The sequence below is a fragment of the Hemiscyllium ocellatum genome, chromosome 14, assembly GCF_020745735.1.
Source record: "Hemiscyllium ocellatum isolate sHemOce1 chromosome 14, sHemOce1.pat.X.cur, whole genome shotgun sequence".
Lineage (NCBI taxonomy): Eukaryota > Metazoa > Chordata > Chondrichthyes > Orectolobiformes > Hemiscylliidae > Hemiscyllium > Hemiscyllium ocellatum.
The window spans coordinates 16815265-16837352 of NC_083414.1; the positions used below are offsets into that span (position 1 = coordinate 16815265).

The following is a 22088-nucleotide window of genomic DNA, read 5'->3' on the forward strand; positions in this document are numbered from 1 at the left end:
AGAATTATTAAGGCAAGATGACACAATAAGGAGTAATGTTAATGAATGTTAATTGGGTGTGCGGGAGAGAAAAGTAATCTGGATGTAGGAGGCAGCCACACCCCTTGGATTGTCACTGAATTTGGTCAGTGGTCAGGGTCATGACTACGAGTGAGGCAGGTAGAAGGAGTCTCAGCCCTTGAGCTAATCAAAAAGGTTTGAGGTTCTTCCTCCCTGTCTGGATGCAAGTAGAGGCTATGGCGAGGATGAGCAAACTGACCATAGCACCATGATACAGGGGGCCATTCAAGAAGAGATGGAAAGAGAAATGTAGCTGTAATCGGGAATAATATAACAGGGGAATTGACATTGTTCTCTGTGGCCAGGGATGAGAGTCCCAAAGGTTGTGTTGCCTGCCTGATGCCTGGGTTTAGGATATCTTATCTGGGCTGCAGAGAAACTTGGAGTGGGAGGTGAAAGACCCAATTGTCGTGGTCCACATGGATACCAACGATATTGGGAGAAAGAAGAAAGAGGTACTGCTGAGGGAATATGAGCAGCTAGGGGCTAACTTAGAAAGCCAAACCAAAAAGATAATAATCTCTGGATTGCTAGGAGAAGTCGTGTGGGAGAAATAGGTTCAAATTCATGGGACAGTGACATAACTACGAGGGAGGGCAAAGCTGTTCTGTTAGGACAGGCTCCACCTGACAAGTGGAGTTCCACAGCTGTCAGTGTTGAGACCACAACTATTCATGATATACATTAATGACCTGGTTGGAGAAACTGAGGGCATTGTTGCTAGGTTTGCAGATGACATAAAGACAGGTTGAAGGACAGGTAGTGGAGAGGCTGCAGAAGGACTTGGTCAGACTAGGAGAATGGGCAACAAAGTGGCAGGTAGAATATAATGCAGGGAGGTGTGGGGTGATGCATTTTGATAGGAAGGATATTTTCTATTTGGGGAAAGGCTTCAGAAATCAGAGGCATGAGAGGACTTGTGAGTCCTAGTTAAGGATTTCCCTAAAGTTAACATGCAGGCTCAGTTGACGGGAAAGCAAATGCAATGTTAGCATTCAATTCAAGAAGACTAGAATACAAGAGCAAAAACGTACTGCTGAGGATGAGGACTGCATTTGGAATATTGCGAGCAGTTTTGGGCCCCAAATCTAATGAAGGACATGGGGAGTGTCCAGTTGAGGATTACAAGAATGATCCCAAGGATGAAGGGCTTATCATATGGGAAGCAACTGAGGACTCCTTCCCTGTACTGGATGCAGTCAGAAGGAAGAGAGGGGATCTGATTGAAACTTACAGGATACTGAGAGGTCTGGATACAGTGGAGGTGCAGAAGATTTTTCCACTCGTAGGAGAGACTAGGACTTGATGAAGAACTGACTTGAGAAGCAATTTCTTCAGCCAGAGGGTGGAAATCTGTGGAATTCATTGCTGCAGCAGGCTGTGGAGGCCAGGTCATTGAGTCTTTTTAAAACAGAGATAGATAGGTTCTTGATTAGTAAGGGGATCTAGGGTTGAAGGAAAGAGGTAGGAGAATGGGGTTGAGAAACATATTAGCCATGATCGAATGACATAGCAGTCTTGATGGGTAAAATGGTCAAATTCTGCTCCTTTGTCTTATGGTCTTCATCCATGCAAGTAGGCTCTCACTACTTACTAGTGAGAATCTCATCTCACTATCCAATGTTCAGTTGGAAAATGGAAATTTTTTGGTCTCAGTGTCAAGAAGCCCCTAACTGCCTACGATTCCTCAGCCTCCACTGCCTCCTCAGATTTCCTGTGATTCTCCCAACCTTCAAACCATTGCCCACATCATTCAATGGCTGAGACGATTCCACTGTTATATCTTTCCTCTCTGGCCAATGAACCATTCTCTGAAAGGCTGACTACTGCAAAGTCCTTTTAATTCCACTTCAAAAAGTCAGTTATACATTGATAGGCCTTATCTTAATTCTGTCCATTCTGCTGGCTTGTGTGCAATATATCAAGTCCATAAGAATGTGACTGGGTGGCATCATCTCCAAATTATGCAAGTTGTCTAAGGGCAGCACGTTGACTCAGTGATTAGCAGTACTGTCTCACAGCGTCAGGGACCTGGGTTCAAATTCAGCCTGGGGTGTCTGGCTGTGTAGAGTTTGCACATTTTCCCGTGTCTATGTGGGTTTCCTCCAGGTGCTCCAGTTTCCTCCCACTGTCCAAAGATGTGCAGGTTAGATAGATTGGCCATGGGAAGTGCAGGGCTGCAGGGATAGGTGGGGGCAGAGGGGGGGTGAGTCTGAGCGGGATGCTGTTTGGAGAGTCGGTGTGGACTTGTTGGGCTCTGTGGCCTGTTTCCACACTGTAGGGATTCTATGTACCGAGATACATTGGAAAGCAACTCGAGAATCACAATTTCTCCCATTCCCCTGATGTGTAGGAAAATCCTGGATTGACCTGACTTTTCTTCCCATTGTCATGATTAGGACCAGGAATAGAGAATTGAAAGTGTAAATCTATATCACAACACTCCAAATCTCTGTAATGCTGCCCTGACCTAATGCCTACACACTATCCTTACTAACAATGAGGTATAAATATCCTTGTTCAACCTTCAACTTTCTCCCAATGACAACTCTAAGATTAAAATCTAGTCAGGTGTGGCACAGTACACAGGTACCAAATACACTGAACTGTTTCCTATCTTGGTGATAGCTTTTAGAATATTTCTGATAACTGAAAGGAAACCTAGTCTCAACTGTTTGTCACGATCACCAGTGCTGAACACAACAGCTTTCACAAGAATAGTCAGTGATTACGTAACTGGCCAAATTCATCTTTATAGCATCAGGTGTGTGCCCATCCTGCAGGCACTCTTTGTACATCACATCTAGAAATTTCCTGAGAAAAGCTAAATTCCCATAGAGCATTCCATCGGGATTGTCAAATTCATGATAATATAGACTTTCTGGATATTGATGCTTACTGTCTGTCAAATAAAAGATTACAGGACATAGTGATTATTCAACATTACACTTAGTACCAAGAACTTGAACTGATAGTAGAATACTTGGTTGATACAGGGATGTTGGAATTTCATATCTGACCACGTCCATTTAGAATTTCTGATAAGTCAATCATTCTAAATGCAACATATTCTATATATATTTAATATAAGTTTATACAATAAGGCTGTTCTTTCATTAGAGAGAGAGACAACTGGCAGTGGTTTAACCTGAGGGTTACCACAGTTTACTTCAGATAAGGGGAGAGGGTGAGGGGTAGAGTCTTTCATGGTCACCTCAGCCAGTGCAGGAACTTAACTGAGACTGTTTGCATCATTCTGCATTGCAGACCAGCCAACTGAGCTAACCAACAGTAAATCACAGATATTTGAACTACAGCCTGTAGCTTTGGTGACATGATACATGAATCCTTCACAACTCAGTTCAATTTGCAATGAGATTTGCTTTTTTTATGCTTGTTCTGTTTTAGTTTTCTGGATCTGAAATGACTGATCAGAGCTCTAAGACCAAAACATGCCCTGAAGCAGAAAACTAAGATCTGATGGTGACCTGGTCAGAGCTGGATTTTTGATACACATGCAAATTAATAGGAATAATGCTTTAGATTCAACAAGTGACCCATGAGACTCCGTGCTGTCTTAGTAAGTGATCCACAAAGACTAAAAGCTTCAACACTCCTACAGCAGTATGCTTAATGTCCAACGCATTCACTGCTTGATATCATTTGTATCATGAAGTATTGCAACATGCAGGGTACAAGTTGCCTGCAGTTGCAAATTGACTTCTGATGTTGATAGCCTGTTTTATTACTAAGATATAATGCATTTCTAAACCTGCAAACCATGCCAGAGCACTCATAACACCATGGCATCGGACAGTGGGAATGTTCCATTTATTTAAAGGAGTCTTGAGTTACAAAAAGAATTGTTGCATCAGAGGGTCACTGATGAATTTAACATGACCTTGGTCTTTCTAGATTTAAAACTGGACACCAATGTGCAATTTGTGCACTTTATTTTACAATGAGTAAAAGAAGTCACAAAACATTAAACTGTTAACTAGTGGCAACAATGTAGTTGCACTGACAAAAAAAAGTGATGAATTCTAAAAACGTATTGTGCATATGGTTATAGTCTGGAATCAAAAGACGAACAACTGTATTGCTGAAAACCCAACATGCAAAAGAAAATACTAGAAGTGCTTAATAAAATCTGGGAGGAGAGAAACAAGGTTAAGGTTTCAGGTCTAAAATAAAAACAGAAAGTGCTGGAGAGGTTTAGCAGGTCTGGCAGCATCTGTGGAAAGAGAAACAGAATAAATGCTTCAAGTCCGACATGACTCTTCAGATGAGAAGTCTTTAACAATTTTTCTCTGCACAGATGCTGCCAGTTTCTCCAGCATTTTCTGTTTTTTTATTTCAGATTTCTAGCATCTACGATATTTTGCTTTTATTTAATGTTTCAGGTCTGTGGGATTTTCACCAGAACTGGAAAATGCCAATGATTTAACAGTTAAAAGCAAGCAAAGAACCAATAGAAAGGGAATGGAAGTGGGAAGTGAGGTTGAGTTGGAGAACAATCTATGCTAGATTATTCCTGTTTTACCACCAACTCTCAACTCAGCAAAAACTACCTTAGCCCCATCATTTGTTATTTTACAGGTGCCGTGTCAATCCTTTTTGAGAACACTATACTCGCATTCATCATTTAATTTTGATTTGGAAATGCCAGTGTTGAACTGGGGTGTACAAAGTTAAAAAATCACACAACACCAGGTTATAGTCCAACAGGTTTAGTTGGAAGCACACTAGCTTTCGAAGCGACACTCCTTCATCAGGTGCTTGTGATCACCTGATCACAATCACCTGATGAAGGAGCATCGCTCCGAAAGCTAGTGTGCTTCCAATTAAACCTGTTGGACTATAACCTGGTGTTGTGTGATTTTTAACATCATTTAATTTGTTCTACATCCCTCGCCCACAAACCCCAACACCAACCCTTTATAAACTCTGTACGTGCTTATAAGTTATTAAGTCTTTTGATAGCTACCACTTTTGAAGAGAAGTCATAGACCTTGTCATAGAAGCATTAAGTCCTGTTTCAGTCTCCACGTACACTACCAGACCTGACGAGCGTTTCTAGCACTGTCCTAATTCTTGGAGTCTTCTTTCTGGCTTTGTTTGTATTTGCCAACCTCACAGTCAGAGCATGTGACAGACAGGGATGGATAGACCGGCACCTAATGTTTCTGCTTAGCTAATGGTCAGCTCTGGTAAAGTATTCATTAGGGGAAAAAAACCCTTGTCATCACGATTATGTTTTCAAGAGAAATAGCCAGTCTTTGAAACATAGCTCATGCACTATTGATGAGTGTGTCCAGGCTGTCCGTGACATTCATCAGGTCTTGGTGTGTGTGGCTTGTAAATTTCATGTGCTTCATGCTCTGGTTCAAGGAATCCAACCGATGGGAAATCTCCCCTAGCTCTTTGCGCATTATTTCTGTTAAGATTAATGAAAGAAAAAAATCAGTTTACGTCTTGGGCTGTGATCTGCATTCAGAATTACTTCTTGAAGATTAGTAAAATCCTCCTGCTCTTTATGAACTTGGGAAAAGCAGCTCGCAAGACATTGCTGGATACTTGAGACTGCTGGATCAAAGTCAGTCCCCTCCCAAACTTTCCTTCCCACTGGGAAGAGAGGATTTAATCCCTTGTTGGATTCTTGTCCCGAGCTGAGTTTAGGACTGGAGCATTGTAGAGAAAAGGCTGTCTGGCAGAAAGCAGAGAGTGGGGATAAAAGGGTCCTTCTCAGGATGGAAGCCGGTGAAAAGTGGGATTCCATAAGGCTCAGTGTTGGGACCGCAACTTTTCATTTTATACATGAACGATCTGGATGAAGGCACTGAGGGCATTCTGGTTAAGTTTACAGATGATGCAAAATAGCTAGAGGGACAGGTTGCATTAAGGAGGGAGGAGGCTGCAGAAGGATTTGGATAGGTTAGGAGAGTGGGCAAAGAAGTGGCAGATGGAATACAACATGGGAAAGTGTGAGGTCATGCACTTTGGTAGGAAGATTAGAGGCATGGACTATTTTCTAAATAGGGAGAAAGTTCAGAAGTCTGAAGTGCAATGAGACTTAGGAGTTCTAGTCCAGGATTCTCTCAAGGTAAACCTGCAGGTTGAGTCAGTTGTTAAGAAGGCAAATGCAATGATGGCATTTATTTTGAATTTGTGGGCGGCACGGTGGCACAGTGGGCAGCACGGTGGCACAGTGGACGGCACAGTGGCGCAGTGGTTAGCACTGCTGCCTCATAGTGCCAGAGACTCGGTTCAATTCCCGCCTCAGGCGACTCTCTGTGTGGAGTTTGCACATTCTTCCCGTGTCTGTGTGGATTTCCTCCGGGTGCTTCGGTTTCCTCCCACAATCCACAAATGTGCAGGTTAGGTGAATTGGCCATGCTAAATTGTCCATAGTGTTAGGTGAAGGGGTAAATATAGGGGAATGGGTCTGGGTGGGTTGCACTTTGGCGGGTCGATGTGGACTTGTTGGGCTGAAGGGCCTGTTTCCACAGTGTAAGTAATCTAATCTAATGTATAATTTAAAAATAAAAGCAGGGATATACTTCTGAGACTTCATAAGGCTCTGGTCAGACCACATTTGGAGTATTGTGTGCATTTTTAGGCTCCATATCTCAGGAAGGATGTACTGGTCTTGAGGCAAGTTCAGAGGAGGTCCATGAGAATGGTCCCAGGAATGAACAGCTTAACGTATGAGGAATGTTTGAGGACACTGGGTTTATACTCGATGGAATTTTGAAGGATATGGGGAGATCTAATTAAAACAAACAGAATACTGAATGGCCTAGACAGGGTAGATGTTGGCAAGATGCTTCCATGGATAGGAGAAATGAGGACTCGAGGGCACAGCCTTAAAGTAAGGGGACAACGTTTTAGAACAGGGATAAGGAGAAACTTCTTCAGCCAGAGAGTGGTGAATGTACGGAATTCATCAGCACAGGAGGCTGTGGAGACAAGGTCATTTAGTATATGTAAGACTTGAGATAGATAGGTTCTTGGGTATCAAGGGAACCAAGGGTTAAGGAGAGAAAGTGGGAGAATGGGGATGAGAAACTTATCAGTCATGATTGAATGGCGGAGCAGGACCAATGGGCTGAATGGCCTAATTTCTGCTCCTATATCTTATGGTCTTATCTCAAATCCAACAGAGCATCGCACGTGGACAGAAGATGTTGGAACTTAAAAACCAACATGCTGACTCTTGTTTAGAATATTTCTGACTGAATCACTTTCCACACAGGCCTACATGTTAACACCAAGAAAATCTATTCCTAATCAGGGGACGCTACTGAAGCAAATAGTGTCAGCAAAGCAAAACATTAATTAGGTTCTAATGTCAAACGTGCAACTCCCAATGGAGACTCCCACTGAGTTCACGATGAATGCCAACAGCATGTGAGGGTATCAAAAATATAACACTTTGCCTTGTGTAATTTGCTTGTGACTATCAGATACACATGACTGACTATGTTCTTCACGCAGACAGTTTACACTGTTTCAACTTCAAACGTAGGTTTGAGAAATATATTTAAACATATACCGGAAAATATATTTAAAAAACACAAATACAGAAAATGTTAAATGCAAAGCAACCTGTGCCCAGTTAATAACCCCATTTATAGCATGGACATGTCTAAAGTCACCCAGTATCTTAGTAATTCCACGTCACTGAATCTTGTATCTATTTGATATTTTGATTACTAATTAACCTCTGTGGAGTTTGTTGATTATGAGTTCCCATGGTAACAGGCTTTGGCCTGCCCAGCTGGAACTCAACAAGTTGATTAAAAATAGGTTAAACAAATAAAAACACAGCAGGCTTCATGGGGGTCCTCTTATGGCACAATGGTAGCTCTTCAACTGGGAGGCTCAGGTTCAAGTTTGAGCTACTCCAGAGGTGTGAACAGATTGATTAGATGTTTTAAAAATAAAGCAGACCCCCTAAGGCCCTCTTGTGATGCAGTGGTAGTGTCCCTACCCCTGGACCAGGAAGCTCAGATTCAAGTCTCACCTGCTCCAGAGGTACATCTCTGAACAAGCTGATTAGAAAAGTAGGTTAAATTTTAAAAAAACAGACCCCCGGGTGGTGTTAATGTAGTGTTAATGTCACTAGCCTAGTAATCCAGAATGTTTCATGAGTATCGGCTCAAATCCAATCGTAGCAGGTGGTAAAAATTAATTTAATAGAAAAAAATCAAATAATGCAGATTCCCTCGTAATGGACTTTGCTTGTAAATTTCTGATTGGCTCCACGGATGCTTTCCTGGTGGTGGTTAATGGTAAAAAAAAAGAAGTCACGGTGAATTAGAGATGGGAAAGCCATTCAATTGTGTGTGATAACATTTCCAGATATAATTAAACAGTCCCAATGAAATGGGTCTTGCATGTAAGTACCTAATTGGCTGCAAAGGTGATTTGCTGGTGGTGGTCGGCAGTTTGAAAAAAATGTCGTGGTGATTTAGTGGTGGAAAAGTCATTTGGTTGTGTGTGATAACAGTTCTGGATACAAAATGTTTAAAAAGTAGATTCAATTTATGCTTGTGCCTAGACATCATTGCAGGGGAAGCATGTGTGTCCATCAATGCTATTAATGCCTTTAGAGAGAGGTAGGCAGTGCTTTATTTCTCTCTCTGATTCCATTTTGATTTAGTTCCTTCCTGGTCTCCTTACTCTTCCCACACTTAGAAACATAGAAACAAAAAAAATAGGTTCAGATGTAGACATTCAAGCCTGCGTCATCATTCAATATGATCATGGCTGATCATACAATTTCAGTATCCCACCCCCTCATGTTCTCTTCTTACCCTTGATCCCTTTAACTGCAAGGGCCACATCCAACGTCCTTTTGAATATATCTAACAAACTGGCCCATCTCAGAAAAAGAGTATTGATTCTTGAAGGTGCCCTCTAAATAAAACAAGCCCATTCCTCCAAAGGTGTATGGAGTTGGCAAGGTGACTCAGGGGTTAGAATAGTGGGCAAGGTAACTGCATTAAAGGAAAGTGACTAGACAATTCAAACTTACCGATATAGTACACACTGAGCATACCCATGGCAATGCTGACCAACCCAAGCATGATTAATACTGCATAGAAAATTTTATCACCGCAAGAGTACCGGCAGCAGATGCAGCTGCACTCACATCGGTCTCGGGATTCTGACCCAGCCAAGTGACTGAAGGCTGGCTCACACTGTCTCTGTTCCAGCAAAGGAATGGTCACCAGCCCATTGGCAGAGGGTTCCTGAGCAATAATGATGGTTGAGGGCCTTGAAAGGAATTGACCTGCAATGTGAATAATGCAACAAAATTTAAGATGAGCAACAATTTTCTCTGAACGGCCGAGAAATGCATCCGTGTGAAATCTGCTTCACAAACAAAATAGTTACCAACAGACACTTGATGAGGTTTATTGGGGACTGATAAAGTGCCAACTTTCCATTGTTCAACAATGAAGCATGCCAAGGTACTAAATGAAGGAGAGAAGTAAAATTCTGGTCAATGGAGATGAAAACCTTTGAAAAGTGGCTAAGCAGAAAGTTCAGAGCAGAGAGTCAAGAAAGCTGAGGACTCCATCACAGAAGTGATATAGAGGGAGGTGGGCAGTACAGTTATGTAGAACCAGCAAATCAGAGGGCATGTAAGCCAGATGACTGTTTGTTCACATTCTATCTTTGACAACAGAATCAAAGCTGAAATTTCAGAACAATGCTGAGGAAGGGCTAGAGTGGGAGAGGAGCAGTCTTCCAGTTGAGACATGAAACAAGACTCTGTCTGCCTTCTCAGATGAACAGAGAAGTGTGTATGACCTTTGAATGAAAATGTGGAATTTATCCCTGATGTTGTTGTCAAACTTTATTTCTCAATCTACAACACTAGAATTTGGAAGTGCTGGAAAAACTCTGCATGAGTTGTAGCATCTGTGAATAAAGAATCAGAATTAATGTGTCAGATTGAGTAGGCCTCTATTTCTATTTCAAAGAAGAGTAATTGGATGTGAAATGCTAAATCTGTTTCCCTCTGCACAGATGCTGCCAAACCTGCTGAGTTTCCCCAGCATTCTCTGTTTTTATTTCATACCTCCAGCATCTGCTGAAGAAATTCCTCTTTATCTCAGTTCTAAAGGGTCGTCCCTTCACACTGAGGCTGTGACCGCGGGTCCTAGTCTTTCCTACTAGCAGAAACATCTTCTCCATATCCATTCTATCCAAACCTGTCAGTATTCTGTAAGTTTTAGTCAGATACCCCTCATCCTTCCAAATATCATCAAGGTGGACTTAGAGGCAGTGGTATAGAATACAAAAGTAGGGAAATAATGATGAAACTGTATAACACACTAGTGAGAGTACAACTGGAGTATTGTGTGCAGTTCTGATCACTACTTTACATGAGGGACTGGAGAGAGGACAGAGAAGATTTACTATAATGTTGTCAGGGCTGGAGAACTGCAGCTACTAGGAGAGATTGGGGTTGATTTCCTTGGAATGGACACTGTTGAAGAGTGACTTGATTGAGGTAAGCAAACTTGTGAAGGATAGCAGTAGAGGAGACAGGAAGGACCTTTTTCCCATGTCAGAGAGTTCAAGAATCAAAGGTCATGGATTCAAGCTAAATGGCAGAAGGATTAGCAGGACATGAGGAAAATCTTCTTTATGCAGAGGTTGGTGTGTGTCTAGAATTCACTGCCTCAGCTGGTGATGATGGCAGAGATCCTGAACTCTTTCAAAATGTACCTGGATCTACATCTCAAGTGATGTAAGCTGTAGGGGCTATGACCCATTTGCAGGGAAATGGGATTAGAAAGGGTGTCTTTGGATCGGCATGGAAAAGATGGACTGAATGGCTCCTTTCTGTGCTGTATCATTTTCATGGTTTTATGGAGACAGAGCTATGGTCCTCAATCGCTCCTCAAACACCAAGCTCTTCATCCCCAGGATCATTCTTGTGAGCCTCCTCTGGACACCCTCACAATATTCCAAATCCAGTCTGACCAGAGCCTTATATAGCCACAGCAGTACTTCTCTGCTTTAAAAATTGAAAGAACCGCAGATGCTGTAAATCGGAAACAAGCAGAGGTCACTGGAAAAGCTCAGCAGGTCTGGCAGCCAAGATGTTTCATGAATTCTTTGGAATTATTAATTAAATGATCATTCCCATTGCCTAAGTATGACCTCTGTTTATGAAATCTTTGACTGTAACTGTATCTTTCAATCCATATTAGCACATCCATAAATCAATAGTGGACCTTTCCCTTGGCTCCAGTGTCCAATCTATAACTTGTTATTCCAACCATCAATAGATCACAAAATATCAACACTTTCTTGCCATGCATTGTATGTAAAATACAGGGACATTTTATTCTTTTGTAAGTTAGGTTTCTGAATCTTTAAAGCTCTTTTTCCAACCACTTCAATGAAATGTTTTTGATACCATTTTGAATATTTTTCATTTCAGTTTTCCCTCAAAATGTAGAGCAATAAAATTCTGATTACCTGGCACTGCCTGGTGCCAGTAAATCAAAAATGCTGGTTAATGCAAGGAATGCTATGCAACACTATACTTAAATGGGCAAAGTAGAGAGAGCTTAATGGTATTGTGACAGAGTAAAGATATTGCAATGCTGATATATTTATTGTGGAAAACCAGAAGCATTAAAGGACCCTAATAGTATCAGTTGTTTTAGGTAGTCGAGCTAACAGGACTAACATTTTTATAAATTATATTACTGGTCTGGTAGGAGACAGCTCTCGGAAATGAAAAGATTAAATTGGGAAAAGTAGCTGATTTGTGTTTCAGCTCTCGTTTCCATGGATTCAAGCCTGCATTATTTCACCTCTATCTAGCTAGACGCTCTCTACTCTGAGTAGGCAGCATTTCTGTCTCTACCTTTTTGAAGAATGACTAATGTCAGACTCCCTGTAAACTTTAAAAATTGAAAGAACTGCTGATGCTGTAAATCGGAAACAAACAGAAGTCGCTGGAAAAGCTCAGCAGGTCTGGCAGCATCTGTGCAAAGAAATCAGAATTAACATTTTGGGGCTGGTGAGGTTCTGAGAAAGAGTCACAGGACCAAACATTAACTTTGATTTTTCTTCACAGATGTTACCAGACCTGCTGAACTTTTTCAGCAACCTCTGTTTTAGCCTCTGTAAACTTTATTTATTCCAATATGCAAAATATTGATTGCAGCTCTCTAGTAAAGTCCTCTTTTCAGAGTCTCGATAATATGACAGTTGATGTCAAAGTTACATTAGGAGAAAGTGAGGACTGCAGGTGCTGGAAATCAGAGTTGAGAGTGTGGTGCTAGAATAGAACAGCCAGTCAGGCAGCATCCAAGGAGCAGGAGAATCAACATTTTGGGCATAAGCTCTTCATCAGGAATGAGGCTCCGCATTCCCGAAATGTCAAAGTTACATTGCCATGATAAACATATTCAGTCCTATTTTATGGGAACTTCACAATAATCAGCTGAAGCTGGTCTCGGGCTGGGGGGATAGTGTAAGATTCTGGTGAGTGGAGTACTCCAGTTGATACTGTGCTAAATAATGCAAATTTTACTACACTGATTTCCCCACATTTATCATATATCTGCCCTTTCTCCTTAATTGCCTATGTGTGCTTCCAATTTTTCTCACAATTTTCTGTGCCCTATAGCTATGTCTTGTCAATCTTACTCTCTTCATTTATCCATGTTGTTACTTTAGCATCAGTCTTAATCTTTGAACCAAATCCTTTATGCAACACTTTATTAGATACAATCAGATTTCAAGTGGAGATATATTTAATACACAGACTGTCAACACAGCAGTTACCTGAGTAAGGCTTGGTGACCTCAAGGCTGGAACTGGTGCGATGTAGGTCATTAATAGACTCCACAACGTGGAGTTCAATTTCGCGCAGGTCACTGTCATTCTGCATCAAGAATCAAGATGAACTGGAAGGTGCTATTTTCAATATCTGCATTAAAACAAGTGCAAAAGTACGATGTCATTTACACAGGGATTGAAATGCAGTGAAAGCTGCTTAAACAGAATGCAGTGTTTGCAGGATAATAACTTCACTGAATGGTGACTATACTTGAAGCAGGTGATTGAGAGGTTGCAGACAGGAGGGAATGAAGACAACTCACCACATTACCTCCTCATAGTCACTGTCATAGTTAGACCATTGAAACATGTGTAAGCCAGTCATCAATTACTCATACTGGTTACACACCATCCTTAGCACATGTATTTAGATGGTGAACCTTGACGGAATTTGATCAGGATATTGCGGGAAACAATGTAGGAATAAGGGAAAGTCATCGCTGATTTTATTCTTTGTTGCATTCACTTCCTCTTTCCTCTTCATTATTAGCTATGCCTTCAGTTCATTGGATGCTGCTCATGAAATTTGCTGTCTGAATCCTTCAATGTACCTATTCTCCTTTAAGACAATCTTTAAGAACACTTACCACTTCCTGGAAGAGTGTGACTTGCTCCCCTGGCAGCTGCCAAGACATGACATAACAAGGCATGGGTGCTGTGAGCATGCAGGTAGATGCCAAAGGAGTAAGCAAGCAGCCCTGTGATGTAGCCTGGTCCACTGTGTGAGTGGGATTCAGTCCCTGTGTGCAAAGTGTTCTTGCAACAGCCTTTCACTCTTAGTTGCTGCTGTACCCCACAATGCAGGGTGTCTGTGTGCTTCCTAAGTGGCCTACAACTGCATCAGAGAGTTGCCATGAGGCAAATGTCAGATACAGACATCGACTGACTATGAGTATGGGGTGATTGCACCTGGTGGTTGTGCATTATGATGCTGTTTGGCGCTGAGCAACAAGGAGGCAGGTTGCAGCCAGGTAAAGTTGCCAGGTGCCAGTTCTGACTTGCAAGTTGTATCGAGATGGCCCTCATAAGCTTCTTGCCTGATTCTGCCACAAATTCCACCATAGCCCCTGTTACTCAGACCCCAATAAGATTCCAGCCCTGAGTCCCAAAGAGACACGTGTGGATGGCAGATTGCCACGGCAATGCAATGACCAGCTTTGTTCTACAAGAACAAAGAGAAAGTCTTTTTTTAGAAATTTCCAAGTCTGATTCCCAAAGCTCCAAATTCATCTACAAAGAAACTAGCCCTCCTGACGCAATAGGCCTATCTACTTAACCAGCTGAACAGTTTTCCCTCTGATCGATACTGCTGTTAACCGAGATTTAACCGTCATCACTTGTGTTTACCTGAACTTCAATTCTAGAATGGGCAAAAGGTTCAATTGGTTTTCAAAGAACTGATCACTCTTCTTTGTCGAAGTGAACTGCCATCTTCAGTTGGATTTTTCTTGGTTGCTGCGATGTGTGACCAATAGATGCTTAGATCTTTCAAGGCAAGTGTGTAAATAAATAATCCATTATGTTTCAATCCACAAAAGACCACACACAAAAAAGTATTGATTTTGAACAGTAGGGGGAAGAATCATAGAATCCCTGCAGCATGGGAGCAGGCCGTTCAGCCCATAGAGTCCACACCAACCCTCTGAAGAGCATCTCACCTAGAACCACCCTGTCCCAGTAACCCTGCACTTCCCATGGCTAACCCACCTAGACTGCACATCCTTGGACACTATGTGGCAATTTAACATGGCCAATCCACCTAATCTGCACATCTTCAGAATGTGGGGGGAAACCAGAACACCTGGAGGAAATCCACACAGACACAGGGAGAATGTGCAAACTCCACACAGACAGACAGTTGCCCAAGGTTGGGATTGAACCTAAGTTCCTGGCAGTGTGAGGCAGTAGTGCTAGCCACCATGCGGCCCCAAAGTTGGGGTGTTTATGTTTCTCACTTCTCCTCACTGAATCCCCTATGTCAACTTCCAAGAATGACCAGAAGTCTAGTTGATGGTATGTTCTTAGAGGTAAAGGGTATGATTAAAACAATAAGTATTTTAAATTGATATATAATAAAGGAAAGGATTCTGCCAAATTATCAGTCAGAGCAAAGACAGCCGAAATGGATGGGGTGAAAATGGACTCACAGAGTGTGCTGGCTATACTTCAGGCTGGTCCAAGTGGATTTTGCATCACAGCTTGCTAAGGGAAGTAAGAGTGAACTAGCAGAAGGACTTACCATGGTCTTCCAATCATTCCTCGAAATGGGGGAGGTGCCTGAGGATTGGACAAATATCAAACCTTGCAGGTAGATAGGATAGTGAAGAAGGCGTTTGGTATGCTTTATTTTATTGGTCAGAGTATTCAATACTGGAGACGGGAGATCATGTTGCGGTTGTACAGGACAGTACAATTAGATTTGATTACTTTAGATTTGATTACAGTGTGGAAACAGGCCCTTTGGCCCAACAACTCCACACCGACCCTCCGAAGAGCAACCCACCCAGACCCATTCCCCTAGATTTACCCCTTCACCTAACACTATGGGCAATTTAGCATGGCCAGTTCACCTGACCTGCACATTTTTGAACTGTGGGAGGAAACCCACGCAGACACGGTGAGAATGTGCAAACTCCACATAGACAGTTGCCTGAGGTGGGAATTGAACCCGGGTCTCTGGCGCTGTGAGACAGCAGTGCTAAACACTGTGCAAACATGCCGCCCCAGTGGTTAGGCCGCTGTTGGAATATTGCGTGCAATCCTGGTCTCCTTCCTATCGAAAAGATGTTGTGAAACTTGAAAAGATTTAGAAAAAGATTTACAAGGATGTTGCCAGGGTTGGAGGAGTTGAGCATATAGGGAAAGGCTGAACAGGCTGGGACTGTTGTCCCTGAAGCGTCGGAGGCTGAGGGGTGACCTTATAGAGGTTTACAAAATTATGAGGGACGTGGATAGGGTAAATAGGCAAAGTCTTTTCCCTCGGGCGGGGGAGTACAGAACTAGAGGGCATAGGTTTAGGGTGAGTGGGGAAAGATATAAAAGAAACCTAAGGGGCAACTTTTTCACGCAGAGGGTGATACGGTATGGAATGAGCTGCCAGAAGAGGTGGTGGAGGCTGGTACAATTGCAACATTTAAGAGGCATTTGGATAGGTATATGAATAGGAAGGGTTTTGAGGGATATGGGCCGGGTGCTGGCAGGTGGGACTAGACTGGGTTTGGATATCTGGTCGGCATGGGCAGGTTGGACCAAAGGGTCTGTTTCTATGCTGAAATCTCTATGACTCTATGACTCTAAATGTATTCGGAGATTGCCTCAAGGGCTCTTGTGGCACTGTGGTAGTGTCTCTACCTGAATGCCAGGAAGTCTTGGTTCAAGTTCTGCTCCAACTGTGTGTCTGCACAGGTTCATTTTTAAAATAGCTACATGGAGATTTCTAGTTTACTTTCAGTGGTTGGTGAGGATTTAACAACAATAAACAGAAAAAAAATCTACAGATGCTCGTAAAGGTTCGCATTCATGTAGAGAAGCCTGAATATTTGTATGAGGCAGATTGTACATGACTAATCCAATTGATTTTTTAAATGAAATAACAGAGAAGTTTAATGATGAGGATGATACTGAGATAAATTGTAAGAAAGCATTTGGCAATATAATTTTTAAATAGCTGGCTAACAAGGTTAAGTCTCATGTGTCAACTTGGATTAAAAAAAATTGTTGAACTATACAAAACAGTCCAGTTATTTTCCACACCGAAGGAGGGTGGTACACCCAAGGATCAGTGCTAAGGTGACTGCCTTGATTGATATAAATGATGTAGAATTTGGAAAAGGATTCTAAATGTTTGCCAATGACACCAAACACAGTAATGAGGCAAACACTGAGGCTCATACCAATCGAATGTAGTATGGCTGCACTAGTCAAGCAGAAACAGCAAGAAGGGGCATCTGGAATTTATTATGGGAAAGTGTGAGGTGATGCATTTTGGTAGGAGGACATGAAAATGGCAATATCATCAATGGCACATTTCTACAGAGCATGCAAGGACAAAGGTCCTAAGATCATAAGAAATAGGAGTGGACGTAAGGCCATTTGGCCCATCGAGTCCACTCTGCCATTTAATCATGGTTGATGGGCATTTCAACACCACTTACCTGCACTCTCCCCATATCCCTTAATTCCTTGCGAGATTAAGAATTTATGAATCTCTGCCTTGAAGACATTTAACATCCCAATCTCCACTGCACTCTGTGGCAATGAATTCCCACACTCTCTGGCCCACCACCTCTGCTGGAAGAAATGTCTCCTCATTTCTGTTCGAAATTGACCCCCTCTAATTCTAAGGCTATGCCCATGGGTCCTAATACCTCCGCCTGACAGAAACAATTTCCCAGCATCCACCCTTTCTAAGCCTAGGAGTTCCTGTGCTTAGGTGACTGGATATACTGGGAGTTGCAGAATAGAAGAGAACTTCAGCTTCATGACTAGATGGACAGAGTATACAAACCAAGCCTTTATAGATCTCTTTTTAGAGTCATAGAGATGTATAGCACTGAAACAGACCCTTCAGACCAACTGGTCCATGTCTCAGTGGTTAGCACTACTGCCTCACAGCACCAGGGACCTGGGTTTAATTCCAGCTTCGGGTGACTTTGTCGATTCAATTCCAGCCTTGGAACCTTGTCAAACACTTTAGTGAAGTCCATATAGATCACATACACCACTCTTTGGGCTACAACTCAGGTATTCAAATCCGATTATCTTACACTAGTAAGAATTTGACAGCTCTTGAAAAGTCCCAAAGGGCTCTGACCAGAATGGTTAAAGGAGAAATGAAATTTGATGACAAAGTTATATTGGAGAAGCTGGAACTGTTCTGTTTTGAGAAAAGAAAATTGCAGGGAGACCTGATAGAAGTGTACACAATTATAACACATTGAGATATTGTTATAGAGCAGACCAAGCTACCTCAAAATATATTAAGAAGGTAGCCTAGATGCTATTTTTTCTTATTTTAAAGATATTTATAAGGCATTGCCTTCCAAATGTAATTTGATTGGTCAAACTACAGTTTATTGTTAAAATGTTAAAATACAAACTAAATAAAAAGAAAAGAAAAAAAGTGGCTTAACTGAAACTATCAAAATGCTGAATAAAATTATATATAAATATATATATAAATAAACTTCAATTAATTAACCGTTCCAATATAGTAATATCCTTTAAACATGGCCTTGGCAGGGGAAAATTCAGTAAAATAGATTGTCTCACATACAATTCTAGCAGCAGGAACAGAACCTCAAATTTTAGCTGTAACAGAGACAAGAATAAGAGCTTCCACATCCAACTTCAAGATGCCAGCAAACATTCCTGAAAGCCAAAACTAAAAATCCTGATTCTGTGCAAGCTTGACTCCACCCATTCAGGTTGCTTTTATTGTTCCAACTTCAGAAAAAAAACCCAAGACCTCACAAGCTGTTTACTTTGAGCAGACTGCTTGGTACTGCTGTCTCAACCTTTCTTCTTAAAAAATAGGACAAAAATATATCTCCATAGTATCGTCATACTCCTCCTTTAAAAAAAAAGAACCATTGGTGCACAAAGAGTTTTTTGCAATCGCTTTATGCTATTAGTATATACAATACATTTACATTATAGAGCCTCTTAGCACACAAATACTCACTACCACAGTCCATCTTAGTCCATCTTAGTGCATTTTGTCATGCTACCAAATGCCTGTTAATGTTCATCAAAGTTGCGAGAACGCATCAACGATTATGTTCTCTCTGGTGTAATTTTCAAATTGAATTGCTGCAGTAATAAGCTCCATCCAAACAGTATGGTATTTTTATTCCTAAGTTTTTCCAAAAACTTTAAGGTGTTATGATTAGTATATACAGTTGTGTCAGATGCATTACTGGCAATAGAAATTTTGAAATGCTAACACCAAACTCAATGTCTCTTTTACAATTGTGGAATAGTTCTGTTACTGATTATTCAATTTTCTTCAAAAATACCTAGTAGGCCCTTCTATCTTCTCATCATTTTCTTGCAAGAGTAAAGCAATGACACCCATGTCATTCGCATCGATAGCCACCTTGAAATGTTTTGCATAATTAGATGTTAACACTGGGACAGTGGTTAACACAGCTATCAGGCTGTCAAATGTCTTCTGACATTACTCTGTCCACTGAAATTTTCTACATTTCTTCAACAAGTCACTCAGCGGGAAATCACGTTGCTAAAATTCAGTGCAAACATCCGATAAAACATTCAGTACCAGGTATTGTAGTACTTTGTCAAAGGTATGGGAAACTCCCCACTAACCTTTGTTTTCACATCCCGTGAAGCCACTTGTCTATATCCAATAACATGGCCCCGGAACATGACTTTGGCTTTTGTGTACTCAGTCTTTCATTTTTAATATAGTAACATTCAAGGATACACTTAGGTACCTTTTCTGTGTATGCTCTTTGATACAACTGGTTTAGTTTTTCATCTTTCTGTTGTAATTCAGCTAATTTCTCTGAATTAAAAATATTCACTGTCCTCCACATGCTCCTATTTTTTTCTCAGCCATTTGATCAAACATAGTTTCTGATAATTGAACTTCAGCTTCCTCATCTTCACTCATTAGTTTCTCCTCCTACTTAACTGGACAAGTTGTTGGAGGGAATCCTGAGGGACAGGATGTACATGTATTTGGAAAGGCAAGGACTGATTAGGGATAGTCAACATGGCTTTGTGCGTGGAAAATCATGTCTCACAAACTTGATTGAGTTTTTTGAGGAAGTAACAAAGAGGATTGATGAGGTCAGAGCAGTAGATGTGATCTATATAGACTTCAGTAAGGCCTTCGACAAGGTTCCCCATGGGAGACTGATTAGCAAGGTTAGATCTCACGGAATATAGGGAGAACTAGCCATTTGGATACAGAACTGGCTCAAAGGTAGAAGACAGAGGGTGGTGGTGGAGGGTTGTTTTTCAGACTGGAGGTCTGTGACCAGTGGAGTGCCACAAGGATTGGTGCTGGGTCCTCTACCTTTTGTCATTTACATAAATGATTTGGATGCAAGCATAAGAGGTACAGTTAGTTTGCAAATGAGGCCAAAGTTGGAGGTGTAATGGACAGTGAAGAGGGTTACCTCAGATTACAACAGGATCTGGACGAGATGGGCCGATGGGCTGAGAAGTGGCAGATGGAGTTTATTTCAGATAAATGCGAAGTGCTGCATTTTGGGAAAACAAATCTTAGCAGGACTTATACACTTAATGGTAAGGTCCGAGGGAATGTTGCTGAACAAAGAGACCTTGGAGTGCAGGTTCATAGCTCCTTGAAAGTGGAGTCACACATAGATAGGATAGTGAAAAAGCCGTTCGGTATGCTTTCCCTTATTGGTCAGAGTATTGAGTACAGGAGTTGGGAGGTCATGTTGCGGCTGTACAGGATATTGGTAAGGCCACTGTTGGAATATTGTGTGCAAGTCTGGTCTCCTTCCTATCAGAAAGATGTTGTGAAACTTGAAAGGATTCAGAAAAGATTTACAAGTATGTTGCCAGGGTGAGAGGATTTGAGCAATAGGGAAAAGCTGAACAGGCTGGGACTGTTTTGCCTGTAGCGTCGGAGGCTGAGGAATGACCTTACAGAGATTTACAAAATTATAGGTGCATGGATAGGGTAAATAGGCAAAGTCTTTTCTCTGGGGTCGGGGAGTCCAGAACTAGAGGGCATAGGTTTAGGATGAGAGGGGAAAGATGTAAAAGAGATCTGTGGGACAACTTTTTCACACAGAGGGTGGTACGTGTATGGAATGAGCTGCCAGAGGAAGTGATGGAGGCTGGTACAATTGCAACATTTAAGAGGTATTTGGATGGGTATATGAATAGGAAGGGTTTGGAGGGATATGGGCTGGCAGGTGGGACTAGATTGGGTTGGGATATCTGGTCGGCATGAACAGGTTGGACCGAAAGGTCTGTTTCCAAGCAGTACATCTCTATGACTATGACTCTATAACCTGTGGCTTTGTGACCTTGTTACCACACAGCCAGGAAAAATCCCATGCTATTCTTCCTGTAACAGCTCATTTTCCACTGATTTTCCACTGGCTTTTCAACAACAGTAAGCACCACTCCTGCCTGTGATGCAGCTATATCATTTCCATGGATAAACCCACTGTGTTTCTGGACCAAGATTTTCTCTATTACCTCTATCACCATTTTTCACCAGACTCGCCAACCTCACTTTATATAACTCTGCTCTTCTCTCCATGAATTCCATATAGTTCCACTTTTTCTGGCGATACTATTTCTGAATTATATATCTCTTGGGTGGCACAGTGGTTAGCACTGCTGCCTCGCAGCGTCAGAGACCCGGGTTCAATTCCCGCCTCAGGTGACTGACTGTGTGGAGTTTGCACATTCTCCCCGTGTCTGCGTGGGTTTCCTCCGGGTGCTCCGGTTTCCTCCCACAGTCCAAAGATGTGCGGGTCAGGTGAATTGGCCATGCTAAATTGCCCGTAGTGTTAGGTAAGGGATAAATATAGGGGTATTGGTGTGATGCGCTTCGGCGGGTCAGTGTGGGGCCGAAGGGCCTGTTTCCATACTGTAAGTAATCTAATCTAATCTCTCACCATCAAAGATTGACTTGCTCCCGTGTCTCTTAATTTCTTTACCTCTTGCTCCTGGGATATATGAGTAAACATTACGCATGCAAGTAAATTCTTTAAAGAGATCCGGCACTTTCTTCTCAACCAACCTCTGACCAGGTTGTAAATTCTTTTGCAATATTTTAGCTTCCACTGTGCTTTCCTTTACCACTTCAACAAAATTCAAGGGCTGCTTCTGTTTTCCCACATTTGTCTACCCAACGCCGTTCCTAAACTACCAACATTGCAACTTCATGCAGCCTACTTAATTGCAGGGAAAACACCAGAGCATTTTCACTTCTCTTTCCCCCTCATGATTTTCCTTTCTACCCTGTGGTAAACTATCTTTATTATCTTCTATACTATCTCCTTTTCCCTGACCACCTGAGGATTTCTCTTTACCCCAATTTCTATCTCTGACAGACTGAAATTGATCTCAGAAGCCAAACTTTGATTTCTGAACCAACTCATAATGGTCTGCCGTTTCTGTTTCTAATCCTTAAC

General features: G+C 41.8%; 1 protein-coding gene across 3 annotated transcripts in view; it reads right to left on the minus strand.

Annotated features, from left to right (window-relative positions):
• Positions 1-22088, minus strand: part of LOC132822077 (monocarboxylate transporter 5-like) — a 96922-nt gene that overhangs the window by 58682 nt on the left and 16152 nt on the right. The window contains exons 2-4 of one of the 3 annotated variants that reach the window (XM_060835096.1): positions 12886-13030; positions 9218-9358; positions 5048-5497 (exon numbers count right to left, since the gene is read on the minus strand). The gene's annotated coding sequence lies outside the window, so the exon portion shown is untranslated. Of the gene's footprint in view, positions 1-5047; positions 5498-9100; positions 9359-12885; positions 13031-22088 lie in introns of all 3 variants that reach the window. The other 2 variants (XM_060835095.1, XM_060835097.1) reach the window with 2 other exon arrangements.